Raw genomic sequence first — 26,745 nt, forward strand, 5'->3', positions numbered from 1 at the left:
TAGTGGTCATGTGGATAAGACATCGCTTCACAATGCAAATGTACTCGGTTCGATTCCCGGCTACTCCTTTCTACCTCGGTTTTTTTTTTTCATCTTTTTTTTTGTTTAGGGGACACCCCCTCTTCCTCAACAAAGGAGTAAAATTAGTTTATCAGTATATCTTTTAAATTTATTAACATTAGAAAGTGTTAACATCTTGAACCGAACAAGTTAATAACAGTGAAGCACAGTGGTCATGTGGATAAGCCATCGCTTCACAATGCAGATGTACTCGGTTCGACTCCCGGCTTTGCCTTTCTTTTCGTTTTTTTTTTTTTTCATTTTTTTCTGCATATTAATTTGTCGTTCTCTTTTTTTGTTTGTTAAGGGGACACCCCCTCTCCTCAACAAAGGAGTAAAAGTAGTTTATCAGCATATTTTTTAAAGTCATTAACACCAGAAAGTGTTAACATCTTGAACCGAACAAGTTCATAACAGTGAAGCATAGTGGTCATGTGGATAAGACATCGCTTCACAATGCAAATGTACTCGGTTCGATTCCCGGCTACTCCTTTCTACCTCGGGTTTTTTTTTCATCTTTTTTTTTGTTTAGGGGACACCCCCTCTTCCTCAACAAAGGAGTAAAATTAGTTTATCAGTATATCTTTTAAATTTATTTACATTAGAAAGTGTTAACATCTTGAACCGAACAAGTTAATAACAGTGAAGCACAGTGGTCATGTGGATAAGCCATCGCTTCACAATGCAGATGTACTCGGTTCGACTCCCGGCTTTGCCTTTCTTTTCGTTTTTTTTTAATCATTTTTTTCTGCATATTAATTTGTCCTTCTCTTTTTTTTTGTTAAGGGGACACCCCCTACTCCTCAACAAAGGAGTAAAAGTAGTTTATCAGCATATTTTTTAAAGTCATTAACACCAGAAAGTGTTAACATCTTGAACCGAACAAGTTCATAACAGTGAAGCATAGTGGTCATGTGGATAAGACATCGCTTCACAATGCAAATGTACTCGGTTCGATTCCCGGCTACTCCTTTCTACCTCGTTTTTTTTTTTCATCTTTTTTTTTGTTTAGGGGACACCCCTCTTCCTCAACAAAGGAGTAAAAGTAGTTTATCAGTATATCTTTTAAATTTATTAACATTAGAAAGTGTTAACATCTTGAACCGAACAAGTTAATAACAGTGAAGCACAGTGGTCATGTGGATAAGACATCGCTTCACAATGCAAATGTACTCGGTTCGATTCCCGGCTACTCCTTTCTACCTCGCATTTTTTTTTTTTCATCTTTTTTTTTGTTTAGGGGACACCCCCTCTTCCTCAACAAAGGAGTAAAATTAGTTTATCAGTATATTTTTTAAATTTATTTACATTAGAAAGTGTTAACATCTTGAACCGAACAAGTTAATAACAGTGAAGCACAGTGGTCATGTGGATAAGACATCGCTTCACAATGCAGATGTACTCGGTTCGACTCCCGGCTTTGCCTTTCTTTTCGTTTTTTTTTTAATCATTTTTTTCTGCATATTAATTTGTCATCTCTTTTTTTTGTTTAAGGACACCCCCTCTTCCTCAACAAAGGAGTAAAATTAGTTTATCAGTATATCTTTTAAAGTCATTAACATTAGAAAGTGTTAACATCTTGAACCGAACAAGTTAATAACAGTGAAGCACAGTGGTCATGTGGATAAGCCATCGCTTCACAATGCAGATGTACTCGGTTCGACTCCCGGCTTTGCCTTTCTACCTCGTTTTTTTTTTTATCATTTTTTTCTGCATATTAATTTGTCCTTCTCTTTTTTTGTTGTTAAGGGGACACCCCCTCCTCCTCAACAAAGGAGTAAAAGTAGTTTATCAGCATATTTTTTAAAGTCATTAACACCAGAAAGTGTTAACATCTTGAACCGAACAAGTTCATAACAGTGAAGCATAGTGGTCATGTGGATAAGACATCGCTTCACAATGCAAATGTACTCGGTTCGATTCCCGGCTACTTCTTTCTACCTCGGGTTTTTTTTTCATCTTTTTTTTTGTTTAGGGGACACCCCCTCTTCCTCAACAAAGGAGTAAAATTAGTTTATCAGTATATCTTTTAAATTTATTTACATTTAGAAAGTGTTAACATCTTGAACCGAACAAGTTAATAACAGTGAAGCATAGTGGTCATGTGGATAAGACATCGCTTCACAATGCAAATGTACTCGGTTCGATTCCCGGCTACTCCTTTCTACCTCGGGTTTTTTTTTTCTTCATCTTTTTTTTTGTTTAGGGGACACCCCCTCTTCCTCAACAAAGGAGTAAAATTAGTTTATCAGTATATCTTTTAAATTTATTTACATTAGAAAGTGTTAACATCTTGAACCGAACAAGTTAATAACAGTGAAGCACAGTGGTCATGTGGATAAGACATCGCTTCACAATGCAGATGTACTCGGTTCGACTCCCGGCTTTGCCTTTCTTTTCGTTTTTTTTTTTATCATTTTTTTCTGCATATTAATTTGTCCTTCTCTTTTTTTTGTTAAGGGGACACCCCCTACTCCTCAACAAAGGAGTAAAAGTAGTTTATCAGCATATTTTTTAAAGTCATTAACATTAGAAAGTGTTAACATCTTGAACCGAACAAGTTAATAACAGTGAAGCATAGTGGTCATGTGGATAAGACATCGCTTCACAATGCAAATGTACTCGGTTCGATTCCCGGCTACTCCTTTCTACCTCGGGTTTTTTTTTTTTCATCTTTTTTTTTGTTTAGGGGACACCCCCTCTTCCTCAACAAAGGAGTAAAGTTAGTTTATCAGTATATCTTTTAAATTTATTTACATTAGAAAGTGTTAACATCTTGAACCGAACAAGTTAATAACAGTGAAGCACAGTGGTCATGTGGATAAGCCATCGCTTCACAATGCAGATGTACTCGGTTCGACTCCCGGCTTTGCCTTTCTACCTCTTTTTTTTTTTATCATTTTTTTCTGCATATTAATTTGTCCTTCTCTTTTTTGTTTGTTAAGGGGACACCCCCTCTTCCTCAACAAAGGAGTAAAAGTAGTTTATCAGCATATCTTTTAAATTTATTTACATTAGAAAGTGTTAACATCTTGAACCGAACAAGTTAATAACAGTGAAGCACAGTGGTCATGTGGATAAGCCATCGCTTCACAATGCAGATGTACTCGGTTCGACTCCCGGCTTTGCCTTTCTTTTCGTTTTTTTTTTATCATTTTTTTCTGCATATTAATTTGTCGTTCTCTTTTTTGTTTGTTAAGGGGACACCCCCTACTCCTCAACAAAGGAGTAAAAGTAGTTTATCAGCATATCTTTTAAAGTCATTAACACCAGAAAGTGTTAACATCTTGAACCGAACAAGTTAATAACAGTGAAGCATAGTGGTCATGTGGATAAGACATCGCTTCACAATGCAAATGTACTCGGTTCGATTCCCGGCTACTCCTTTCTACCTCGGGTTTTTTTTTCATCTTTTTTTTTGTTTAGGGGACACCCCCTCTTCCTCAACAAAGGAGTAAAATTAGTTTATCAGTATATTTTTTAAATTTATTTACATTAGAAAGTGTTAACATCTTGAACCGAACAAGTTAATAACAGTGAAGCACAGTGGTCATGTGGATAAGACATCGCTTCACAATGCAGATGTACTCGGTTCGACTCCCGGCTTTGCCTTTCTTTTCGTTTTTTTTTTAATCATTTTTTTCTGCATATTAATTTGTCATCTCTTTTTTTTTGTTTAAGGACACCCCCTCTTCCTCAACAAAGGAGAAAATTAGTTTATCAGCATATCTTTTAAAGTCATTAACATTAGAAAGTGTTAACATCTTGAACCGAACAAGTTAATAACAGAGAAGCACAGTGGTCATGTGGATAAGCCATCGCTTCACAATGCAGATGTACTCGGTTCGACTCCCGGCTTTGCCTTTCTACCTCGTTTTTTTTTTTTATCATTTTTTTCTGCATATTAATTTGTCCTTCTCTTTTTTTGTTTGTTAAGGGGACACCCCCTCCTCCTCAACAAAGGAGTAAAAGTAGTTTATCAGCATATTTTTTAAAGTCATTAACACCAGAAAGTGTTAACATCTTGAACCGAACAAGTTCATAACAGTGAAGCATAGTGGTCATGTGGATAAGACATCGCTTCACAATGCAAATGTACTCGGTTCGATTCCCGGCTACTTCTTTCTACCTCGGGTTTTTTTTTTCATCTTTTTTTTTGTTTAGGGGACACCCCCACTTCCTCAACAAAGGAGTAAAATTAGTTTATCAGTATATCTTTTAAATTTATTTACATTTAGAAAGTGTTAACATCTTGAACCGAACAAGTTAATAACAGAGAAGCATAGTGGTCATGTGGATAAGACATCGCTTCACAATGCAAATGTACTCGGTTCGATTCCCGGCTACTCCTTTCTACCTCGGGTTTTTTTTTTTTTTCATCTTTTTTTTTTTTTAGGGGACACCCCCTCTTCCTCAACAAAGGAGTAAAGTTAGTTTATCAGTATATCTTTTAAATTTATTTACATTTAGAAAGTGTTAACATCTTGAACCGAACAAGTTAATAACAGTGAAGCACAGTGGTCATGTGGATAAGCCATCGCTTCACAATGCAGATGTACTCGGTTCGACTCCCGGCTTTGCCTTTCTTTTCGTTTTTTTTTTATCATTTTTTTCTGCATATTAATTTGTCCTTCTCTTTTTTTTTGTTAAGGGGACACCCCCTCTTCCTCAACAAAGGAGTAAAAGTAGTTTATCAGCATATTTTTTAAAGTCATTAACACCAGAAAGTGTTAACATCTTGAACCGAACAAGTTCATAACAGTGAAGCATAGTGGTCATGTGGATAAGACATCGCTTCACAATGCAAATGTACTCGGTTCGATTCCCGGCTACTCCTTTCTACCTCGGGTTTTTTTTTTTCATCTTTTTTTTTGTTTAGGGGACACCCCCTCTTCCTCAACAAAGGAGTAAAGTTAGTTTATCAGTATATCTTTTAAATTTATTTACATTAGAAAGTGTTAACATCTTGAACCGAACAAGTTAATAACAGTGAAGCACAGTGGTCATGTGGATAAGCCATCGCTTCACAATGCAGATGTACTCGGTTCGACTCCCGGCTTTGCCTTTCTTTTCGTTTTTTTTTTTATCATTTTTTTCTGCATATTAATTTGTCGTTCTCTTTTTTTTTGTTAAGGGGACACCCCCTCTTCCTCAACAAAGGAGTAAAAGTAGTTTATCAGCATATTTTTAAAGTCATTAACACCAGAAAGTGTTAACATCTTGAACCGAACAAGTTCATAACAGTGAAGCATAGTGGTCATGTGGATAAGACATCGCTTCACAATGCAAATGTACTCGGTTCGATTCCCGGCTACTCCTTTCTACCTCGGGTTTTTTTTTCATCTTTTTTTTTGTTTAGGGGACACCCCCTCTTCCTCAACAAAGGAGTAAAATTAGTTTATCAGTATATCTTTTAAATTTATTTACATTAGAAAGTGTTAACATCTTGAACCGAACAAGTTAATAACAGTGAAGCACAGTGGTCATGTGGATAAGACATCGCTTCACAATGCAGATGTACTCGGTTCGACTCCCGGCTTTGCCTTTCTTTTCGTTTTTTTTTTAATCATTTTTTTCTGCATATTAATTTGTCCTTCTCTTTTTTTTGTTAAGGGGACACCCCCTACTCCTCAACAAAGGAGTAAAAGTAGTTTATCAGCATATTTTTTAAAGTCATTAACACCAGAAAGTGTTAACATCTTGAACCGAACAAGTTCATAACAGTGAAGCATAGTGGTCATGTGGATAAGACATCGCTTCACAATGCAAATGTACTCGGTTCGATTCCCGGCTACTCCTTTCTACCTCGGTTTTTTTTTTCATCTTTTTTTTTGTTTAGGGGACACCCCCTCCTCCTCAACAAAGGAGTAAAAGTAGTTTATAAGTATATCTTTTAAAGTTATTAACATTAGAAAGTGTTAACATCTTGAACCGAACAAGTTAATAACAGTGAAGCACAGTGGTCATGTGGATAAGACATCGCTTCACAATGCAAATGTACTCGGTTCGATTCCCGGCTACTCCTTTCTACCTCGTTTTTTTTTTTTTCATCTTTTTTTTTGTTTAGGGGACACCCCCTCTTCCTCAACAAAGGAGTAAAATTAGTTTATCAGTATATTTTTTAAATTTATTACATTAGAAAGTGTTAACATCTTGAACCGAACAAGTTAATAACAGTGAAGCACAGTGGTCATGTGGATAAGCCATCGCTTCACAATGCAGATGTACTCGGTTCGACTCCCGGCTTTGCCTTTCTTTTCGTTTTTTTTTTATCATTTTTTTCTGCATATTAATTTGTCTTCTCTTTTTTTTTGTTAAGGGGACACCCCCTCTTCCTCAACAAAGGAGTAAAAGTAGTTTATCAGCATATTTTTTAAAGTCATTAACACCAGAAAGTGTTAACATCTTGAACCGAACAAGTTAATAACAGTGAAGCATAGTGGTCATGTGGATAAGACATCGCTTCACAATGCAAATGTACTCGGTTCGATTCCCGGCTACTCCTTTCTACCTCGGGTTTTTTTTTTTTTCATCTTTTTTTTTGTTTAGGGGACACCCCCTCTTCCTCAACAAAGGAGTAAAGTTAGTTTATCAGTATATCTTTTAAATTTATTTACATTAGAAAGTGTTAACATCTTGAACCGAACAAGTTAATAACAGTGAAGCACAGTGGTCATGTGGATAAGCCATCGCTTCACAATGCAGATGTACTCGGTTCGACTCCCGGCTTTGCCTTTCTTTTCGTTTTTTTTTTAATCATTTTTTTCTGCATATTAATTTGTCCTTCTCTTTTTTTTTGTTAAGGGGACACCCCCTCTTCCTCAACAAAGGAGTAAAATTAGTTTATCAGTATATCTTTTAAATTTATTTACATTAGAAAGTGTTAACATCTTGAACCGAACAAGTTAATAACAGTGAAGCACAGTGGTCATGTGGATAAGCCATCGCTTCACAATGCAGATGTACTCGGTTCGACTCCCGGCTTTGCCTTTCTTTTCGTTTTTTTTTAATCATTTTTTTCTGCATATTAATTTGTCGTTCTCTTTTTTGTTTGTTAAGGGGACACCCCCTACTCCTCAACAAAGGAGTAAAAGTAGTTTATCAGCATATCTTTTAAAGTCATTAACACCAGAAAGTGTTAACATCTTGAACCGAACAAGTTAATAACAGTGAAGCATAGTGGTCATGTGGATAAGACATCGCTTCACAATGCAAATGTACTCGGTTCGATTCCCGGCTACTCCTTTCTACCTCGGGTTTTTTTTTCATCTTTTTTTTGTTTAGGGGACACCCCCTCTTCCTCAACAAAGGAGTAAAATTAGTTTATCAGTATATCTTTTAAATTTATTTACATTAGAAAGTGTTAACATCTTGAACCGAACAAGTTAATAACAGTGAAGCACAGTGGTCATGTGGATAAGACATCGCTTCACAATGCAGATGTACTCGGTTCGACTCCCGGCTTTGCCTTTCTTTTCGTTTTTTTTTTAATCATTTTTTTCTGCATATTAATTTGTCTTCTCTTTTTTTTTGTTAAGGGGACACCCCCTCTTCCTCAACAAAGGAGTAAAAGTAGTTTATCAGCATATTTTTAAAGTCATTAACACCAGAAAGTGTTAACATCTTGAACCGAACAAGTTCATAACAGTGAAGCATAGTGGTCATGTGGATAAGACATCGCTTCACAATGCAAATGTACTCGGTTCGATTCCCGGCTACTCCTTTCTACCTCGGGTTTTTTTTTTCATCTTTTTTTTTGTTTAGGGGACACCCCCTCTTCCTCAACAAAGGAGTAAAATTAGTTTATCAGTATATCTTTTAAATTTATTAACATTAGAAAGTGTTAACATCTTGAACCGAACAAGTTAATAACAGTGAAGCACAGTGGTCATGTGGATAAGACATCGCTTCACAATGCAGATGTACTCGGTTCGACTCCCGGCTTTGCCTTTCTTTTCGTTTTTTTTTTAATCATTTTTTTCTGCATATTAATTTGTCCTTCTCTTTTTTTTGTTAAGGGGACACCCCCTACTCCTCAACAAAGGAGTAAAAGTAGTTTATCAGCATATTTTTTAAAGTCATTAACACCAGAAAGTGTTAACATCTTGAACCGAACAAGTTCATAACAGTGAAGCATAGTGGTCATGTGGATAAGACATCGCTTCACAATGCAAATGTACTCGGTTCGATTCCCGGCTACTCCTTTCTACCTCGCGTTTTTTTTTTCATCTTTTTTTTTGTTTAGGGGACACCCCCTCTTCCTCAACAAAGGAGTAAAAGTAGTTTATCAGCATATCTTTTAAAGTCATTAACATTAGAAAGTGTTAACATCTTGAACCGAACAAGTTAATAACAGTGAAGCACAGTGGTCATGTGGATAAGCCATCGCTTCACAATGCAAATGTACTCGGTTCGATTCCCGGCTACTCCTTCTACCTCGGTTTTTTTTTTTTCATCTTTTTTTTTGTTTAGGGGACACCCCCTCTTCCTCAACAAAGGAGTAAAATTAGTTTATCAGTATATTTTTTAAATTTATTTACATTAGAAAGTGTTAACATCTTGAACCGAACAAGTTAATAACAGTGAAGCACAGTGGTCATGTGGATAAGCCATCGCTTCACAATGCAGATGTACTCGGTTCGACTCCCGGCTTTGCCTTTCTTTTCGTTTTTTTTTTATCATTTTTTTCTGCATATTAATTTGTCCTTCTCTTTTTTTTGTTAAGGGGACACCCCCTCTTCCTCAACAAAGGAGTAAAAGTAGTTTATCAGCATATTTTTTAAAGTCATTAACACCAGAAAGTGTTAACATCTTGAACCGAACAAGTTCATAACAGTGAAGCATAGTGGTCATGTGGATAAGACATCGCTTCACAATGCAAATGTACTCGGTTCGATTCCCGGCTACTCCTTTCTACCTCGGGTTTTTTTTTTTTCATCTTTTTTTTTGTTTAGGGGACACCCCCTCTTCCTCAACAAAGGAGTAAAGTTAGTTTATCAGTATATCTTTTAAATTTATTTACATTAGAAAGTGTTAACATCTTGAACCGAACAAGTTAATAACAGTGAAGCACAGTGGTCATGTGGATAAGCCATCGCTTCACAATGCAGATGTACTCGGTTCGACTCCCGGCTTTGCCTTTCTTTTCGTTTTTTTTTAATCATTTTTTTCTGCATATTAATTTGTCTTCTCTTTTTTTTTGTTAAGGGGACACCCCCTCTTCCTCAACAAAGGAGTAAAATTAGTTTATCAGTATATCTTTTAAATTTATTTACATTAGAAAGTGTTAACATCTTGAACCGAACAAGTTAATAACAGTGAAGCACAGTGGTCATGTGGATAAGCCATCGCTTCACAATGCAGATGTACTCGGTTCGACTCCCGGCTTTGCCTTTCTTTTCGTTTTTTTTTAATCATTTTTTTCTGCATATTAATTTGTCGTTCTCTTTTTGTTTGTTAAGGGGACACCCCCTACTCCTCAACAAAGGAGTAAAAGTAGTTTATCAGCATATCTTTTAAAGTCATTAACACCAGAAAGTGTTAACATCTTGAACCGAACAAGTTAATAACAGTGAAGCATAGTGGTCATGTGGATAAGACATCGCTTCACAATGCAAATGTACTCGGTTCGATTCCCGGCTACTCCTTTCTACCTCGGGTTTTTTTTTCATCTTTTTTTTTGTTTAGGGGACACCCCCTCTTCCTCAACAAAGGAGTAAAATTAGTTTATCAGTATATTTTTTAAATTTATTTACATTAGAAAGTGTTAACATCTTGAACCGAACAAGTTAATAACAGTGAAGCACAGTGGTCATGTGGATAAGACATCGCTTCACAATGCAGATGTACTCGGTTCGACTCCCGGCTTTGCCTTTCTTTTCGTTTTTTTTTTAATCATTTTTTTCTGCATATTAATTTGTCTTCTCTTTTTTTTTGTTTAAGGACACCCCCTCTTCCTCAACAAAGGAGTAAAATTAGTTTATCAGCATATCTTTTAAAGTCATTAACATTAGAAAGTGTTAACATCTTGAACCGAACAAGTTAATAACAGTGAAGCACAGTGGTCATGTGGATAAGCCATCGCTTCACAATGCAGATGTACTCGGTTCGACTCCCGGCTTTGCCTTTCTACCTCGTTTTTTTTTTTTATCATTTTTTTCTGCATATTAATTTGTCCTTCTCTTTTTTGTTTGTTAAGGGGACACCCCCTCTCCTCAACAAAGGAGTAAAAGTAGTTTATCAGCATATTTTTTAAAGTCATTAACACCAGAAAGTGTTAACATTGAACCGAACAAGTTCATAACAGTGAAGCATAGTGGTCATGTGGATAAGACATCGCTTCACAATGCAAATGTACTCGGTTCGATTCCCGGCTACTTCTTTCTACCTCGGGTTTTTTTTTTCATCTTTTTTTTTGTTTAGGGGACACCCCCTCTTCCTCAACAAAGGAGTAAAATTAGTTTATCAGTATATCTTTTAAATTTATTTACATTTAGAAAGTGTTAACATCTTGAACCGAACAAGTTAATAACAGTGAAGCATAGTGGTCATGTGGATAAGACATCGCTTCACAATGCAAATGTACTCGGTTCGATTCCCGGCTACTCCTTTCTACCTCGGGTTTTTTTTTTTTTTCATCTTTTTTTTTTTTAGGGGACACCCCCTCTTCCTCAACAAAGGAGTAAAGTTAGTTTATCAGTATATCTTTTAAATTTATTTACATTTAGAAAGTGTTAACATCTTGAACCGAACAAGTTAATAACAGTGAAGCACAGTGGTCATGTGGATAAGCCATCGCTTCACAATGCAGATGTACTCGGTTCGACTCCCGGCTTTGCCTTTCTTTTCGTTTTTTTTTATCATTTTTTTCTGCATATTAATTTGTCCTTCTCTTTTTTTTTGTTAAGGGGACACCCCCTCTTCCTCAACAAAGGAGTAAAAGTAGTTTATCAGCATATTTTTTAAAGTCATTAACACCAGAAAGTGTTAACATCTTGAACCGAACAAGTTCATAACAGTGAAGCATAGTGGTCATGTGGATAAGACATCGCTTCACAATGCAAATGTACTCGGTTCGATTCCCGGCTACTCCTTTCTACCTCGGGTTTTTTTTTTTCATCTTTTTTTTTGTTTAGGGGACACCCCCTCTTCCTCAACAAAGGAGTAAAGTTAGTTTATCAGTATATCTTTTAAATTTATTTACATTAGAAAGTGTTAACATCTTGAACCGAACAAGTTAATAACAGTGAAGCACAGTGGTCATGTGGATAAGCCATCGCTTCACAATGCAGATGTACTCGGTTCGACTCCCGGCTTTGCCTTTCTTTTCGTTTTTTTTTTTATCATTTTTTTCTGCATATTAATTTGTCCTTCTCTTTTTTTTGTTAAGGGGACACCCCCTCTTCCTCAACAAAGGAGTAAAAGTAGTTTATCAGCATATCTTTTAAAGTCATTAACACCAGAAAGTGTTAAATCTTGAACCGAACAAGTTCATAACAGTGAAGCATAGTGGTCATGTGGATAAGACATCGCTTCACAATGCAAATGTACTCGGTTCGATTCCCGGCTACTCCTTTCTACCTCGGGTTTTTTTTTCATCTTTTTTTTGTTTAGGGGACACCCCCTCTTCCTCAACAAAGGAGTAAAATTAGTTTATCAGTATATCTTTTAAATTTATTAACATTAGAAAGTGTTAACATCTTGAACCGAACAAGTTAATAACAGTGAAGCACAGTGGTCATGTGGATAAGACATCGCTTCACAATGCAGATGTACTCGGTTCGACTCCCGGCTTTGCCTTTCTTTTCGTTTTTTTTTTAATCATTTTTTTCTGCATATTAATTTGTCCTTCTCTTTTTTTTGTTAAGGGGACACCCCCTACTCCTCAACAAAGGAGTAAAAGTAGTTTATCAGCATATTTTTTAAAGTCATTAACACCAGAAAGTGTTAACATCTTGAACCGAACAAGTTCATAACAGTGAAGCATAGTGGTCATGTGGATAAGACATCGCTTCACAATGCAAATGTACTCGGTTCGATTCCCGGCTACTCCTTTCTACCTCGCGTTTTTTTTTTTCATCTTTTTTTTTGTTTAGGGGACACCCCTCTTCCTCAACAAAGGAGTAAAAGTAGTTTATCAGCATATCTTTTAAAGTCATTAACATTAGAAAGTGTTAACATCTTGAACCGAACAAGTTAATAACAGTGAAGCACAGTGGTCATGTGGATAAGACATCGCTTCACAATGCAAATGTACTCGGTTCGATTCCCGGCTACTCCTTTCTACCTCGCGTTTTTTTTTTTTCATCTTTTTTTTTGTTTAGGGGACACCCCCTCTTCCTCAACAAAGGAGTAAAATTAGTTTATCAGTATATTTTTTAAATTTATTTACATTAGAAAGTGTTAACATCTTGAACCGAACAAGTTAATAACAGTGAAGCACAGTGGTCATGTGGATAAGCCATCGCTTCACAATGCAGATGTACTCGGTTCGACTCCCGGCTTTGCCTTTCTTTTCGTTTTTTTTTTATCATTTTTTTCTGCATATTAATTTGTCCTTCTCTTTTTTTTTGTTAAGGGGACACCCCCTACTCCTCAACAAAGGAGTAAAAGTAGTTTATCAGCATATCTTTTAAAGTCATTAACACCAGAAAGTGTTAACATCTTGAACCGAACAAGTTAATAACAGTGAAGCATAGTGGTCATGTGGATAAGACATCGCTTCACAATGCAAATGTACTCGGTTCGATTCCCGGCTACTCCTTTCTACCTCGGGTTTTTTTTTCATCTTTTTTTTTGTTTAGGGGACACCCCCTCTTCCTCAACAAAGGAGTAAAATTAGTTTATCAGTATATTTTTTAAATTTATTTACATTAGAAAGTGTTAACATCTTGAACCGAACAAGTTAATAACAGTGAAGCACAGTGGTCATGTGGATAAGACATCGCTTCACAATGCAGATGTACTCGGTTCGACTCCCGGCTTTGCCTTTCTTTTCGTTTTTTTTTTAATCATTTTTTTCTGCATATTAATTTGTCATCATCTTTTTTTTTGTTTAAGGACACCCCCTCTTCCTCAACAAAGGAGTAAAATTAGTTTATCAGCATATCTTTTAAAGTCATTAACATTAGAAAGTGTTAACATCTTGAACCGAACAAGTTAATAACAGTGAAGCACAGTGGTCATGTGGATAAGCCATCGCTTCACAATGCAGATGTACTCGGTTCGACTCCCGGCTTTGCCTTTCTACCTCGTTTTTTTTTTTATCATTTTTTTCTGCATATTAATTTGTCCTTCTCTTTTTTTGTTGTTAAGGGGACACCCCCTCTCCTCAACAAAGGAGTAAAAGTAGTTTATCAGCATATTTTTAAAGTCATTAACACCAGAAAGTGTTAACATCTTGAACCGAACAAGTTCATAACAGTGAAGCATAGTGGTCATGTGGATAAGACATCGCTTCACAATGCAAATGTACTCGGTTCGATTCCCGGCTACTTCTTTCTACCTCGGGTTTTTTTTTTCATCTTTTTTTTTGTTTAGGGGACACCCCCACTTCCTCAACAAAGGAGTAAAATTAGTTTATCAGTATATCTTTTAAATTTATTTACATTTAGAAAGTGTTAACATCTTGAACCGAACAAGTTAATAACAGTGAAGCATAGTGGTCATGTGGATAAGACATCGCTTCACAATGCAAATGTACTCGGTTCGATTCCCGGCTACTCCTTTCTACCTCGGTTTTTTTTTTTTTTTCATCTTTTTTTTTTTTAGGGGACACCCCCTCTTCCTCAACAAAGGAGTAAAGTTAGTTTATCAGTATATCTTTTAAATTTATTTACATTTAGAAAGTGTTAACATCTTGAACCGAACAAGTTAATAACAGTGAAGCACAGTGGTCATGTGGATAAGCCATCGCTTCACAATGCAGATGTACTCGGTTCGACTCCCGGCTTTGCCTTTCTTTTCGTTTTTTTTTTTATCATTTTTTTCTGCATATTAATTTGTCCTTCTCTTTTTTTTGTTAAGGGGACACCCCCTCTCCTCAACAAAGGAGTAAAAGTAGTTTATCAGCATATTTTTTAAAGTCATTAACACCAGAAAGTGTTAACATCTTGAACCGAACAAGTTCATAACAGTGAAGCATAGTGGTCATGTGGATAAGACATCGCTTCACAATGCAAATGTACTCGGTTCGATTCCCGGCTACTCCTTTCTACCTCGGGTTTTTTTTTTTCATCTTTTTTTTTGTTTAGGGGACACCCCCTCTTCCTCAACAAAGGAGTAAAGTTAGTTTATCAGTATATCTTTTAAATTTATTTACATTAGAAAGTGTTAACATCTTGAACCGAACAAGTTAATAACAGTGAAGCACAGTGGTCATGTGGATAAGCCATCGCTTCACAATGCAGATGTACTCGGTTCGACTCCCGGCTTTGCCTTTCTTTTCGTTTTTTTTTATCATTTTTTTCTGCATATTAATTTGTCCTTCTCTTTTTTTTGTTAAGGGGACACCCCCTCTTCCTCAACAAAGGAGTAAAAGTAGTTTATCAGCATATCTTTTAAAGTCATTAACACCAGAAAGTGTTAACATCTTGAACCGAACAAGTTCATAACAGTGAAGCATAGTGGTCATGTGGATAAGACATCGCTTCACAATGCAAATGTACTCGGTTCGATTCCCGGCTACTCCTTTCTACCTCGGGTTTTTTTTTTTCATCTTTTTTTTTGTTTAGGGGACACCCCCTCTTCCTCAACAAAGGAGTAAAATTAGTTTATCAGTATATCTTTTAAATTTATTAACATTAGAAAGTGTTAACATCTTGAACCGAACAAGTTAATAACAGTGAAGCACAGTGGTCATGTGGATAAGACATCGCTTCACAATGCAGATGTACTCGGTTCGACTCCCGGCTTTGCCTTTCTTTTCGTTTTTTTTTAATCATTTTTTTCTGCATATTAATTTGTCCTTCTCTTTTTTTTTGTTAAGGGGACACCCCCTACTCCTCAACAAAGGAGTAAAAGTAGTTTATCAGCATATTTTTTAAAGTCATTAACACCAGAAAGTGTTAACATCTTGAACCGAACAAGTTCATAACAGTGAAGCATAGTGGTCATGTGGATAAGACATCGCTTCACAATGCAAATGTACTCGGTTCGATTCCCGGCTACTCCTTTCTACCTCGCGTTTTTTTTTTCATCTTTTTTTTTGTTTAGGGGACACCCCCTCTTCCTCAACAAAGGAGTAAAAGTAGTTTATCAGCATATCTTTTAAAGTTATTAACATTAGAAAGTGTTAACATCTTGAACCGAACAAGTTAATAACAGTGAAGCACAGTGGTCATGTGGATAAGACATCGCTTCACAATGCAAATGTACTCGGTTCGATTCCCGGCTACTCCTTCCTACCTCGCGTTTTTTTTTTTTCATCTTTTTTTTTGTTTAGGGGACACCCCCTCTTCCTCAACAAAGGAGTAAAATTAGTTTATCAGTATATTTTTTAAATTTATTTACATTAGAAAGTGTTAACATCTTGAACCGAACAAGTTAATAACAGTGAAGCACAGTGGTCATGTGGATAAGCCATCGCTTCACAATGCAGATGTACTCGGTTCGACTCCCGGCTTTGCCTTTCTTTTCGTTTTTTTTTTATCATTTTTTTCTGCATATTAATTTGTCCTTCTCTTTTTTTTTGTTAAGGGGACACCCCCTCTTCCTCAACAAAGGAGTAAAAGTAGTTTATCAGCATATTTTTTAAAGTCATTAACACCAGAAAGTGTTAACATCTTGAACCGAACAAGTTCATAACAGTGAAGCATAGTGGTCATGTGGATAAGACATCGCTTCACAATGCAAATGTACTCGGTTCGATTCCCGGCTACTCCTTTCTACCTCGGGTTTTTTTTTTTTCATCTTTTTTTTTGTTTAGGGGACACCCCCTCTTCCTCAACAAAGGAGTAAAGTTAGTTTATCAGTATATCTTTTAAATTTATTTACATTAGAAAGTGTTAACATCTTGAACCGAACAAGTTAATAACAGTGAAGCACAGTGGTCATGTGGATAAGCCATCGCTTCACAATGCAGATGTACTCGGTTCGACTCCCGGCTTTGCCTTTCTTTTCGTTTTTTTTTTAATCATTTTTTTCTGCATATTAATTTGTCCTTCTCTTTTTTTTTGTTAAGGGGACACCCCCTCTTCCTCAACAAAGGAGTAAAATTAGTTTATCAGTATATCTTTTAAATTTATTACATTAGAAAGTGTTAACATCTTGAACCGAACAAGTTAATAACAGTGAAGCACAGTGGTCATGTGGATAAGCCATCGCTTCACAATGCAGATGTACTCGGTTCGACTCCCGGCTTTGCCTTTCTTTTCGTTTTTTTTTAATCATTTTTTTCTGCATATTAATTTGTCGTTTCTTTTTTGTTTGTTAAGGGGACACCCCCTACTCCTCAACAAAGGAGTAAAAGTAGTTTATCAGCATATCTTTTAAAGTCATTAACACCAGAAAGTGTTAACATCTTGAACCGAACAAGTTAATAACAGTGAAGCATAGTGGTCATGTGGATAAGACATCGCTTCACAATGCAAATGTACTCGGTTCGATTCCCGGCTACTCCTTTCTACCTCGGGTTTTTTTTTTCATCTTTTTTTTTGTTTAGGGGACACCCCCTCTTCCTCAACAAAGGAGTAAAATTAGTTTATCAGTATATTTTTAAATTTATTTACATTAGAAAGTGTTAACATCTTGAACCGAACAAGTTAATAACAGTGAAGCACAGTGGTCATGTGGATAAGACATCGCTTCACAATGCAGATGTACTCGGTTCGACTCCCGGCTTTGCCTTTCTTTTCGTTTTTTTTTTAATCATTTTTTTCTGCATATTAATTTGTCATCTTTTTTTTTTGTTAAGGACACCCCCTCTTCCTCAACAAAGGAGTAAAATTAGTTTATCAGCATATCTTTTAAAGTCATTAACATTAGAAAGTGTTAACATCTTGAACCGAACAAGTTAATAACAGTGAAGCACAGTGGTCATGTGGATAAGCCATCGCTTCACAATGCAGATGTACTCGGTTCGACTCCCGGCTTTGCCTTTCTACCTCGTTTTTTTTTTTTATCATTTTTTTCTGCATATTAATTTGTCTTCTCTTTTTTTTGTTAAGGGGACACCCCCTCCTCCTCAACAAAGGAGTAAAAGTAGTTTATCAGCATATTTTTTAAAGTCATTAACACCAGAAAGTGTTAACATCTTGAACCGAACAAGTTCATAACAGTGAAGCATAGTGGTCATGTGGATAAGACATCGCTTCACAATGCAAATGTACTCGGTTCGATTCCCGGCTACTTCTTTCTACCTCGGGTTTTTTTTTTCATCTTTTTTTTTGTTTAGGGGACACCCCCTCTTCCTCAACAAAGGAGTAAAATTAGTTTATCAGTATATCTTTTAAATTTATTTACATTAGAAAGTGTTAACATCTTGAACCGAACAAGTTAATAACAGTGAAGCATAGTGGTCATGTGGATAAGACATCGCTTCACAATGCAAATGTACTCGGTTCGATTCCCGGCTACTCCTTTCTACCTCGGGTTTTTTTTTTTTTTTCATCTTTTTTTTTTTTAGGGGACACCCCCTCTTCCTCAACAAAGGAGTAAAGTTAGTTTATCAGTATATCTTTTAAATTTATTTACATTAGAAAGTGTTAACATCTTGAACCGAACAAGTTAATAACAGTGAAGCACAGTGGTCATGTGGATAAGCCATCGCTTCACAATGCAGATGTACTCGGTTCGACTCCCGGCTTTGCCTTTCTTTTCGTTTTTTTTTTATCATTTTTTTCTGCATATTAATTTGTCCTTCTCTTTTTTTTTGTTAAGGGGACACCCCCTCTCCTCAACAAAGGAGTAAAAGTAGTTTATCAGCATATTTTTTAAAGTCATTAACACCAGAAAGTGTTAACATCTTGAACCGAACAAGTTCATAACAGTGAAGCATAGTGGTCATGTGGATAAGACATCGCTTCACAATGCAAATGTACTCGGTTCGATTCCCGGCTACTCCTTTCTACCTCGGGTTTTTTTTTTTCATCTTTTTTTTTGTTTAGGGGACACCCCCTCTTCCTCAACAAAGGAGTAAAATTAGTTTATCAGTATATCTTTTAAATTTATTTACATTAGAAAGTGTTAACATCTTGAACCGAACAAGTTAATAACAGTGAAGCACAGTGGTCATGTGGATAAGCCATCGCTTCACAATGCAGATGTACTCGGTTCGACTCCCGGCTTTGCCTTTCTTTTCGTTTTTTTTTTATCATTTTTTTCTGCATATTAATTTGTCCTTCTCTTTTTTTTTGTTAAGGGGACACCCCCTCTTCCTCAACAAAGGAGTAAAAGTAGTTTATCAGCATATTTTTTAAAGTCATTAACACCAGAAAGTGTTAACATCTTGAACCGAACAAGTTCATAACAGTGAAGCATAGTGGTCATGTGGATAAGACATCGCTTCACAATGCAAATGTACTCGGTTCGATTCCCGGCTACTCCTTTCTACCTCGGTTTTTTTTTTTCATCTTTTTTTTTGTTTAGGGGACACCCCCTCTTCCTCAACAAAGGAGTAAAATTAGTTTATCAGTATATCTTTTAAATTTATTTACATTAGAAAGTGTTAACATCTTGAACCGAACAAGTTAATAACAGTGAAGCACAGTGGTCATGTGGATAAGCCATCGCTTCACAATGCAGATGTACTCGGTTCGACTCCCGGCTTTGCCTTTCTTTTCGTTTTTTTTTTTATCATTTTTTTCTGCATATTAATTTGTCCTTCTCTTTTTTTTTGTTAAGGGGACACCCCCTCTTCCTCAACAAAGGAGTAAAAGTAGTTTATCAGCATATCTTTTAAAGTCATTAACACCAGAAAGTGTTAACATCTTGAACCGAACAAGTTCATAACAGTGAAGCATAGTGGTCATGTGGATAAGACATCGCTTCACAATGCAAATGTACTCGGTTCGATTCCCGGCTACTCCTTTCTACCTCGGGTTTTTTTTTCATCTTTTTTTTTGTTTAGGGGACACCCCCTCTTCCTCAACAAAGGAGTAAAATTAGTTTATCAGTATATCTTTTAAATTTATTAACATTAGAAAGTGTTAACATCTTGAACCGAACAAGTTAATAACAGTGAAGCACAGTGGTCATGTGGATAAGACATCGCTTCACAATGCAGATGTACTCGGTTCGACTCCCGGCTTTGCCTTTCTTTTCGTTTTTTTTTTAATCATTTTTTTCTGCATATTAATTTGTCCTTCTCTTTTTTTTGTTAAGGGGACACCCCCTACTCCTCAACAAAGGAGTAAAAGTAGTTTATCAGCATATTTTTTAAAGTCATTAACACCAGAAAGTGTTAACATCTTGAACCGAACAAGTTCATAACAGTGAAGCATAGTGGTCATGTGGATAAGACATCGCTTCACAATGCAAATGTACTCGGTTCGATTCCCGGCTACTCCTTTCTACCTCGCGTTTTTTTTTTCATCTTTTTTTTTGTTTAGGGGACACCCCCTCTTCCTCAACAAAGGAGTAAAAGTAGTTTATCAGCATATCTTTTAAAGTCATTAACATTAGAAAGTGTTAACATCTTGAACCGAACAAGTTAATAACAGTGAAGCACAGTGGTCATGTGGATAAGACATCGCTTCACAATGCAAATGTACTCGGTTCGATTCCCGGCTACTCCTTTCTACCTCGGTTTTTTTTTTTTCATCTTTTTTTTTGTTTAGGGGACACCCCCTCTTCCTCAACAAAGGAGTAAAATTAGTTTATCAGTATATCTTTTAAATTTATTTACATTAGAAAGTGTTAACATCTTGAACCGAACAAGTTAATAACAGTGAAGCACAGTGGTCATGTGGATAAGCCATCGCTTCACAATGCAGATGTACTCGGTTCGACTCCCGGCTTTGCCTTTCTTTTCGTTTTTTTTTTATCATTTTTTTCTGCATATTAATTTGTCCTTCTCTTTTTTTTTGTTAAGGGGACACCCCCTACTCCTCAACAAAGGAGTAAAAGTAGTTTATCAGCATATCTTTTAAAGTCATTAACACCAGAAAGTGTTAACATCTTGAACCGAACAAGTTAATAACAGTGAAGCATAGTGGTCATGTGGATAAGACATCGCTTCACAATGCAAATGTACTCGGTTCGATTCCCGGCTACTCCTTTCTACCTCGGGTTTTTTTTTCATCTTTTTTTTTGTTTAGGGGACACCCCCTCTTCCTCAACAAAGGAGTAAAATTAGTTTATCAGTATATTTTTTAAATTTATTTACATTAGAAAGTGTTAACATCTTGAACCGAACAAGTTAATAACAGTGAAGCACAGTGGTCATGTGGATAAGACATCGCTTCACAATGCAGATGTACTCGGTTCGACTCCCGGCTTTGCCTTTCTTTTCGTTTTTTTTTTAATCATTTTTTTCTGCATATTAATTTGTCATCTCTTTTTTTTGTTTAAGGACACCCCCTCTTCCTCAACAAAGGAGTAAAATTAGTTTATCAGCATATCTTTTAAAGTCATTAACATTAGAAAGTGTTAACATCTTGAACCGAACAAGTTAATAACAGTGAAGCACAGTGGTCATGTGGATAAGCCATCGCTTCACAATGCAGATGTACTCGGTTCGACTCCCGGCTTTGCCTTTCTACCTCGTTTTTTTTTTATCATTTTTTTCTGCATATTAATTTGTCCTTCTCTTTTTTGTTTGTTAAGGGGACACCCCCTCCTCCTCAACAAAGGAGTAAAAGTAGTTTATCAGCATATTTTTTAAAGTCATTAACACCAGAAAGTGTTAACATTTGAACCGAACAAGTTCATAACAGTGAAGCATAGTGGTCATGTGGATAAGACATCGCTTCACAATGCAAATGTACTCGGTTCGATTCCCGGCTACTTCTTTCTACCTCGGGTTTTTTTTTCATCTTTTTTTTGTTTAGGGGACACCCCCACTTCCTCAACAAAGGAGTAAAATTAGTTTATCAGTATATCTTTTAAATTTATTTACATTTAGAAAGTGTTAACATCTTGAACCGAACAAGTTAATAACAGAGAAGCATAGTGGTCATGTGGATAAGACATCGCTTCACAATGCAAATGTACTCGGTTCGATTCCCGGCTACTCCTTTCTACCTCGGGTTTTTTTTTTTTTCATTTTTTTTTTTTTTAGGGGACACCCCCTCTTCCTCAACAAAGGAGTAAAGTTAGTTTATCAGTATATCTTTTAAATTTATTTACATTTAGAAAGTGTTAACATCTTGAACCGAACAAGTTAATAACAGTGAAGCACAGTGGTCATGTGGATAAGCCATCGCTTCACAATGCAGATGTACTCGGTTCGACTCCCGGCTTTGCCTTTCTTTTCGTTTTTTTTTTATCATTTTTTTCTGCATATTAATTTGTCCTTCTCTTTTTTTGTTAAGGGGACACCCCCTCTTCCTCAACAAAGGAGTAAAAGTAGTTTATCAGCATATTTTTTAAAGTCATTAACACCAGAAAGTGTTAACATCTTGAACCGAACAAGTTCATAACAGTGAAGCATAGTGGTCATGTGGATAAGACATCGCTTCACAATGCAAATGTACTCGGTTCGATTCCCGGCTACTCCTTTCTACCTCGGGTTTTTTTTTTTCATCTTTTTTTTGTTTAGGGGACACCCCCTCTTCCTCAACAAAGGAGTAAAGTTAGTTTATCAGTATATCTTTTAAATTTATTTACATTAGAAAGTGTTAACATCTTGAACCGAACAAGTTAATAACAGTGAAGCACAGTGGTCATGTGGATAAGCCATCGCTTCACAATGCAGATGTACTCGGTTCGACTCCCGGCTTTGCCTTTCTTTTCGTTTTTTTTTTTATCATTTTTTTCTGCATATTAATTTGTCCTTCTCTTTTTTTTTGTTAAGGGGACACCCCCTCTTCCTCAACAAAGGAGTAAAAGTAGTTTATCAGCATATCTTTTAAAGTCATTAACACCAGAAAGTGTTAAATCTTGAACCGAACAAGTTCATAACAGTGAAGCATAGTGGTCATGTGGATAAGACATCGCTTCACAATGCAAATGTACTCGGTTCGATTCCCGGCTACTCCTTTCTACCTCGGGTTTTTTTTTCATCTTTTTTTTTGTTTAGGGGACACCCCCTCTTCCTCAACAAAGGAGTAAAATTAGTTTATCAGTATATCTTTTAAATTTATTAACATTAGAAAGTGTTAACATCTTGAACCGAACAAGTTAATAACAGTGAAGCACAGTGGTCATGTGGATAAGACATCGCTTCACAATGCAGATGTACTCGGTTCGACTCCCGGCTTTGCCTTTCTTTTCGTTTTTTTTTTAATCATTTTTTTCTGCATATTAATTTGTCCTTCTCTTTTTTTTTGTTAAGGGGACACCCCCTACTCCTCAACAAAGGAGTAAAAGTAGTTTATCAGCATATTTTTTAAAGTCATTAACACCAGAAAGTGTTAACATCTTGAACCGAACAAGTTCATAACAGTGAAGCATAGTGGTCATGTGGATAAGACATCGCTTCACAATGCAAATGTACTCGGTTCGATTCCCGGCTACTCCTTTCTACCTCGCGTTTTTTTTTTCATCTTTTTTGTTTGTTTAGGGGACACCCCTCCTCCTCAACAAAGGAGTAAAAGTAGTTTATCAGCATATCTTTTAAAGTCATTAACATTAGAAAGTGTTAACATCTTGAACCGAACAAGTTAATAACAGTGAAGCACAGTGGTCATGTGGATAAGACATCGCTTCACAATGCAAATGTACTCGGTTCGATTCCCGGCTACTCCTTTCTACCTCGCGTTTTTTTTTTTTCATCTTTTTTTTTGTTTAGGGGACACCCCCTCTTCCTCAACAAAGGAGTAAAATTAGTTTATCAGTATATTTTTTAAATTTATTACATTAGAAAGTGTTAACATCTTGAACCGAACAAGTTAATAACAGTGAAGCACAGTGGTCATGTGGATAAGCCATCGCTTCACAATGCAGATGTACTCGGTTCGACTCCCGGCTTTGCCTTTCTTTTCGTTTTTTTTTTATCATTTTTTTCTGCATATTAATTTGTTCTCTTTTTTTTTTGTTAAGGGGACACCCCCTACTCCTCAACAAAGGAGTAAAAGTAGTTTATCAGCATATCTTTTAAAGTCATTAACACCAGAAAGTGTTAACATCTTGAACCGAACAAGTTAATAACAGTGAAGCATAGTGGTCATGTGGATAAGACATCGCTTCACAATGCAAATGTACTCGGTTCGATTCCCGGCTACTCCTTTCTACCTCGGGTTTTTTTTTCATCTTTTTTTTTGTTTAGGGGACACCCCCTCTTCCTCAACAAAGGAGTAAAATTAGTTTATCAGTATATTTTTTAAATTTATTTACATTAGAAAGTGTTAACATCTTGAACCGAACAAGTTAATAACAGTGAAGCACAGTGGTCATGTGGATAAGACATCGCTTCACAATGCAGATGTACTCGGTTCGACTCCCGGCTTTGCCTTTCTTTTCGTTTTTTTTTTAATCATTTTTTTCTGCATATTAATTTGTCATCATCTTTTTTTTTGTTTAAGGACACCCCCTCTTCCTCAACAAAGGAGAAAATTAGTTTATCAGCATATCTTTTAAAGTCATTAACATTAGAAAGTGTTAACATCTTGAACCGAACAAGTTAATAACAGAGAAGCACAGTGGTCATGTGGATAAGCCATCGCTTCACAATGCAGATGTACTCGGTTCGACTCCCGGCTTTGCCTTTCTACCTCGTTTTTTTTTTTATCATTTTTTTCTGCATATTAATTTGTCCTTCTCTTTTTTTGTTTGTTAAGGGGACACCCCCTCCTCCTCAACAAAGGAGTAAAAGTAGTTTATCAGCATATTTTTTAAAGTCATTAACACCAGAAAGTGTTAAATTTGAACCGAACAAGTTCATAACAGTGAAGCATAGTGGTCATGTGGATAAGACATCGCTTCACAATGCAAATGTACTCGGTTCGATTCCCGGCTACTTCTTTCTACCTCGGGTTTTTTTTTTCATCTTTTTTTTTGTTTAGGGGACACCCCCACTTCCTCAACAAAGGAGTAAAATTAGTTTATCAGTATATCTTTTAAATTTATTTACATTTAGAAAGTGTTAACATCTTGAACCGAACAAGTTAAAACAGAGAAGCATAGTGGTCATGTGGATAAGACATCGCTTCACAATGCAAATGTACTCGGTTCGATTCCCGGCTACTCCTTTCTACCTCGGGTTTTTTTTTTTTTTTCATCTTTTTTTTTTTTAGGGGACACCCCCTCTTCCTCAACAAAGGAGTAAAGTTAGTTTATCAGTATATCTTTTAAATGTATTTACATTTAGAAAGTGTTAACATCTTGAACCGAACAAGTTAATAACAGTGAAGCACAGTGGTCATGTGGATAAGCCATCGCTTCACAATGCAGATGTACTCGGTTCGACTCCCGGCTTTGCCTTTCTTTTCGTTTTTTTTTTATCATTTTTTTCTGCATATTAATTTGTCCTTCTCTTTTTTTTTGTTAAGGGGACACCCCCTCTTCCTCAACAAAGGAGTAAAAGTAGTTTATCAGCATATTTTTTAAAGTCATTAACACCAGAAAGTGTTAACATCTTGAACCGAACAAGTTCATAACAGTGAAGCATAGTGGTCATGTGGATAAGACATCGCTTCACAATGCAAATGTACTCGGTTCGATTCCCGGCTACTCCTTTCTACCTCGGGTTTTTTTTTTTCATCTTTTTTTTTGTTTAGGGGACACCCCCTCTTCCTCAACAAAGGAGTAAAGTTAGTTTATCAGTATATCTTTTAAATTTATTTACATTAGAAAGTGTTAACATCTTGAACCGAACAAGTTAATAACAGTGAAGCACAGTGGTCATGTGGATAAGCCATCGCTTCACAATGCAGATGTACTCGGTTCGACTCCCGGCTTTGCCTTTCTTTTCGTTTTTTTTTTTATCATTTTTTTCTGCATATTAATTTGTCCTTCTCTTTTTTTTGTTAAGGGGACACCCCCTCTCCTCAACAAAGGAGTAAAAGTAGTTTATCAGCATATCTTTTAAAGTCATTAACACCAGAAAGTGTTAACATCTTGAACCGAACAAGTTCATAACAGTGAAGCATAGTGGTCATGTGGATAAGACATCGCTTCACAATGCAAATGTACTCGGTTCGATTCCCGGCTACTCCTTTCTACCTCGGGTTTTTTTTTCATCTTTTTTTTTGTTTAGGGGACACCCCCTCTTCCTCAACAAAGGAGTAAAATTAGTTTATCAGTATATCTTTTAAATTTATTTACATTAGAAAGTGTTAACATCTTGAACCGAACAAGTTAATAACAGTGAAGCACAGTGGTCATGTGGATAAGCCATCGCTTCACAATGCAGATGTACTCGGTTCGACTCCCGGCTTTGCCTTTCTTTTCGTTTTTTTTTTAATCATTTTTTTCTGCATATTAATTTGTCCTTCTCTTTTTTTTGTTAAGGGGACACCCCCTACTCCTCAACAAAGGAGTAAAAGTAGTTTATCAGCATATTTTTTAAAGTCATTAACACCAGAAAGTGTTAACATCTTGAACCGAACAAGTTCATAACAGTGAAGCATAGTGGTCATGTGGATAAGACATCGCTTCACAATGCAAATGTACTCGGTTCGATTCCCGGCTACTCTTTCTACCTCGCGTTTTTTTTTTCATCTTTTTTTTTGTTTAGGGGACACCCCTCCTCCTCAACAAAGGAGTAAAAGTAGTTTATCAGCATATCTTTTAAAGTCATTAACATTAGAAAGTGTTAACATCTTGAACCGAACAAGTTAATAACAGTGAAGCACAGTGGTCATGTGGATAAGACATCGCTTCACAATGCAAATGTACTCGGTTCGATTCCCGGCTACTCCTTTCTACCTCGCGTTTTTTTTTTTTTCATCTTTTTTTTGTTTAGGGGACACCCCCTCTTCCTCAACAAAGGAGTAAAATTAGTTTATCAGTATATTTTTTAAATTATTTACATTAGAAAGTGTTAACATCTTGAACCGAACAAGTTAATAACAGTGAAGCACAGTGGTCATGTGGATAAGACATCGCTTCACAATGCAGATGTACTCGGTTCGACTCCCGGCTTTGCCTTTCTTTTCGTTTTTTTTTATCATTTTTTCTGCATATTAATTTGTCTTCTCTTTTTTTTTGTTAAGGGGACACCCCTCTTCCTCAACAAAGGAGTAAAAGTAGTTTATCAGCATATCTTTTAAAGTCATTAACATTAGAAAGTGTTAACATCTTGAACCGAACAAGTTAATAACAGTGAAGCATAGTGGTCATGTGGATAAGCCATCGCTTCACAATGCAGATGTACTCGGTTCGACTCCCGGCTTTGCCTTTCTACCTCGTTTTTTTTTTTATCATTTTTTTCTGCATATTAATTTGTCCTTCTCTTTTTTGTTTGTTAAGGGGACACCCCCTCTTCCTCAACAAAGGAGTAAAAGTAGTTTATCAGCATATTTTTTAAAGTCATTAACACCAGAAAGTGTTAACATCTTGAACCGAACAAGTTCATAACAGTGAAGCATAGTGGTCATGTGGATAAGACATCGCTTCACAATGCAAATGTACTCGGTTCGATTCCCG

Source organism: Strongylocentrotus purpuratus, unplaced genomic scaffold (genome assembly GCF_000002235.5).
Source record: "Strongylocentrotus purpuratus isolate Spur 01 unplaced genomic scaffold, Spur_5.0 spur5_contig_805, whole genome shotgun sequence".
NCBI classification, from domain to species: Eukaryota; Metazoa; Echinodermata; class Echinoidea; order Camarodonta; family Strongylocentrotidae; genus Strongylocentrotus; species Strongylocentrotus purpuratus.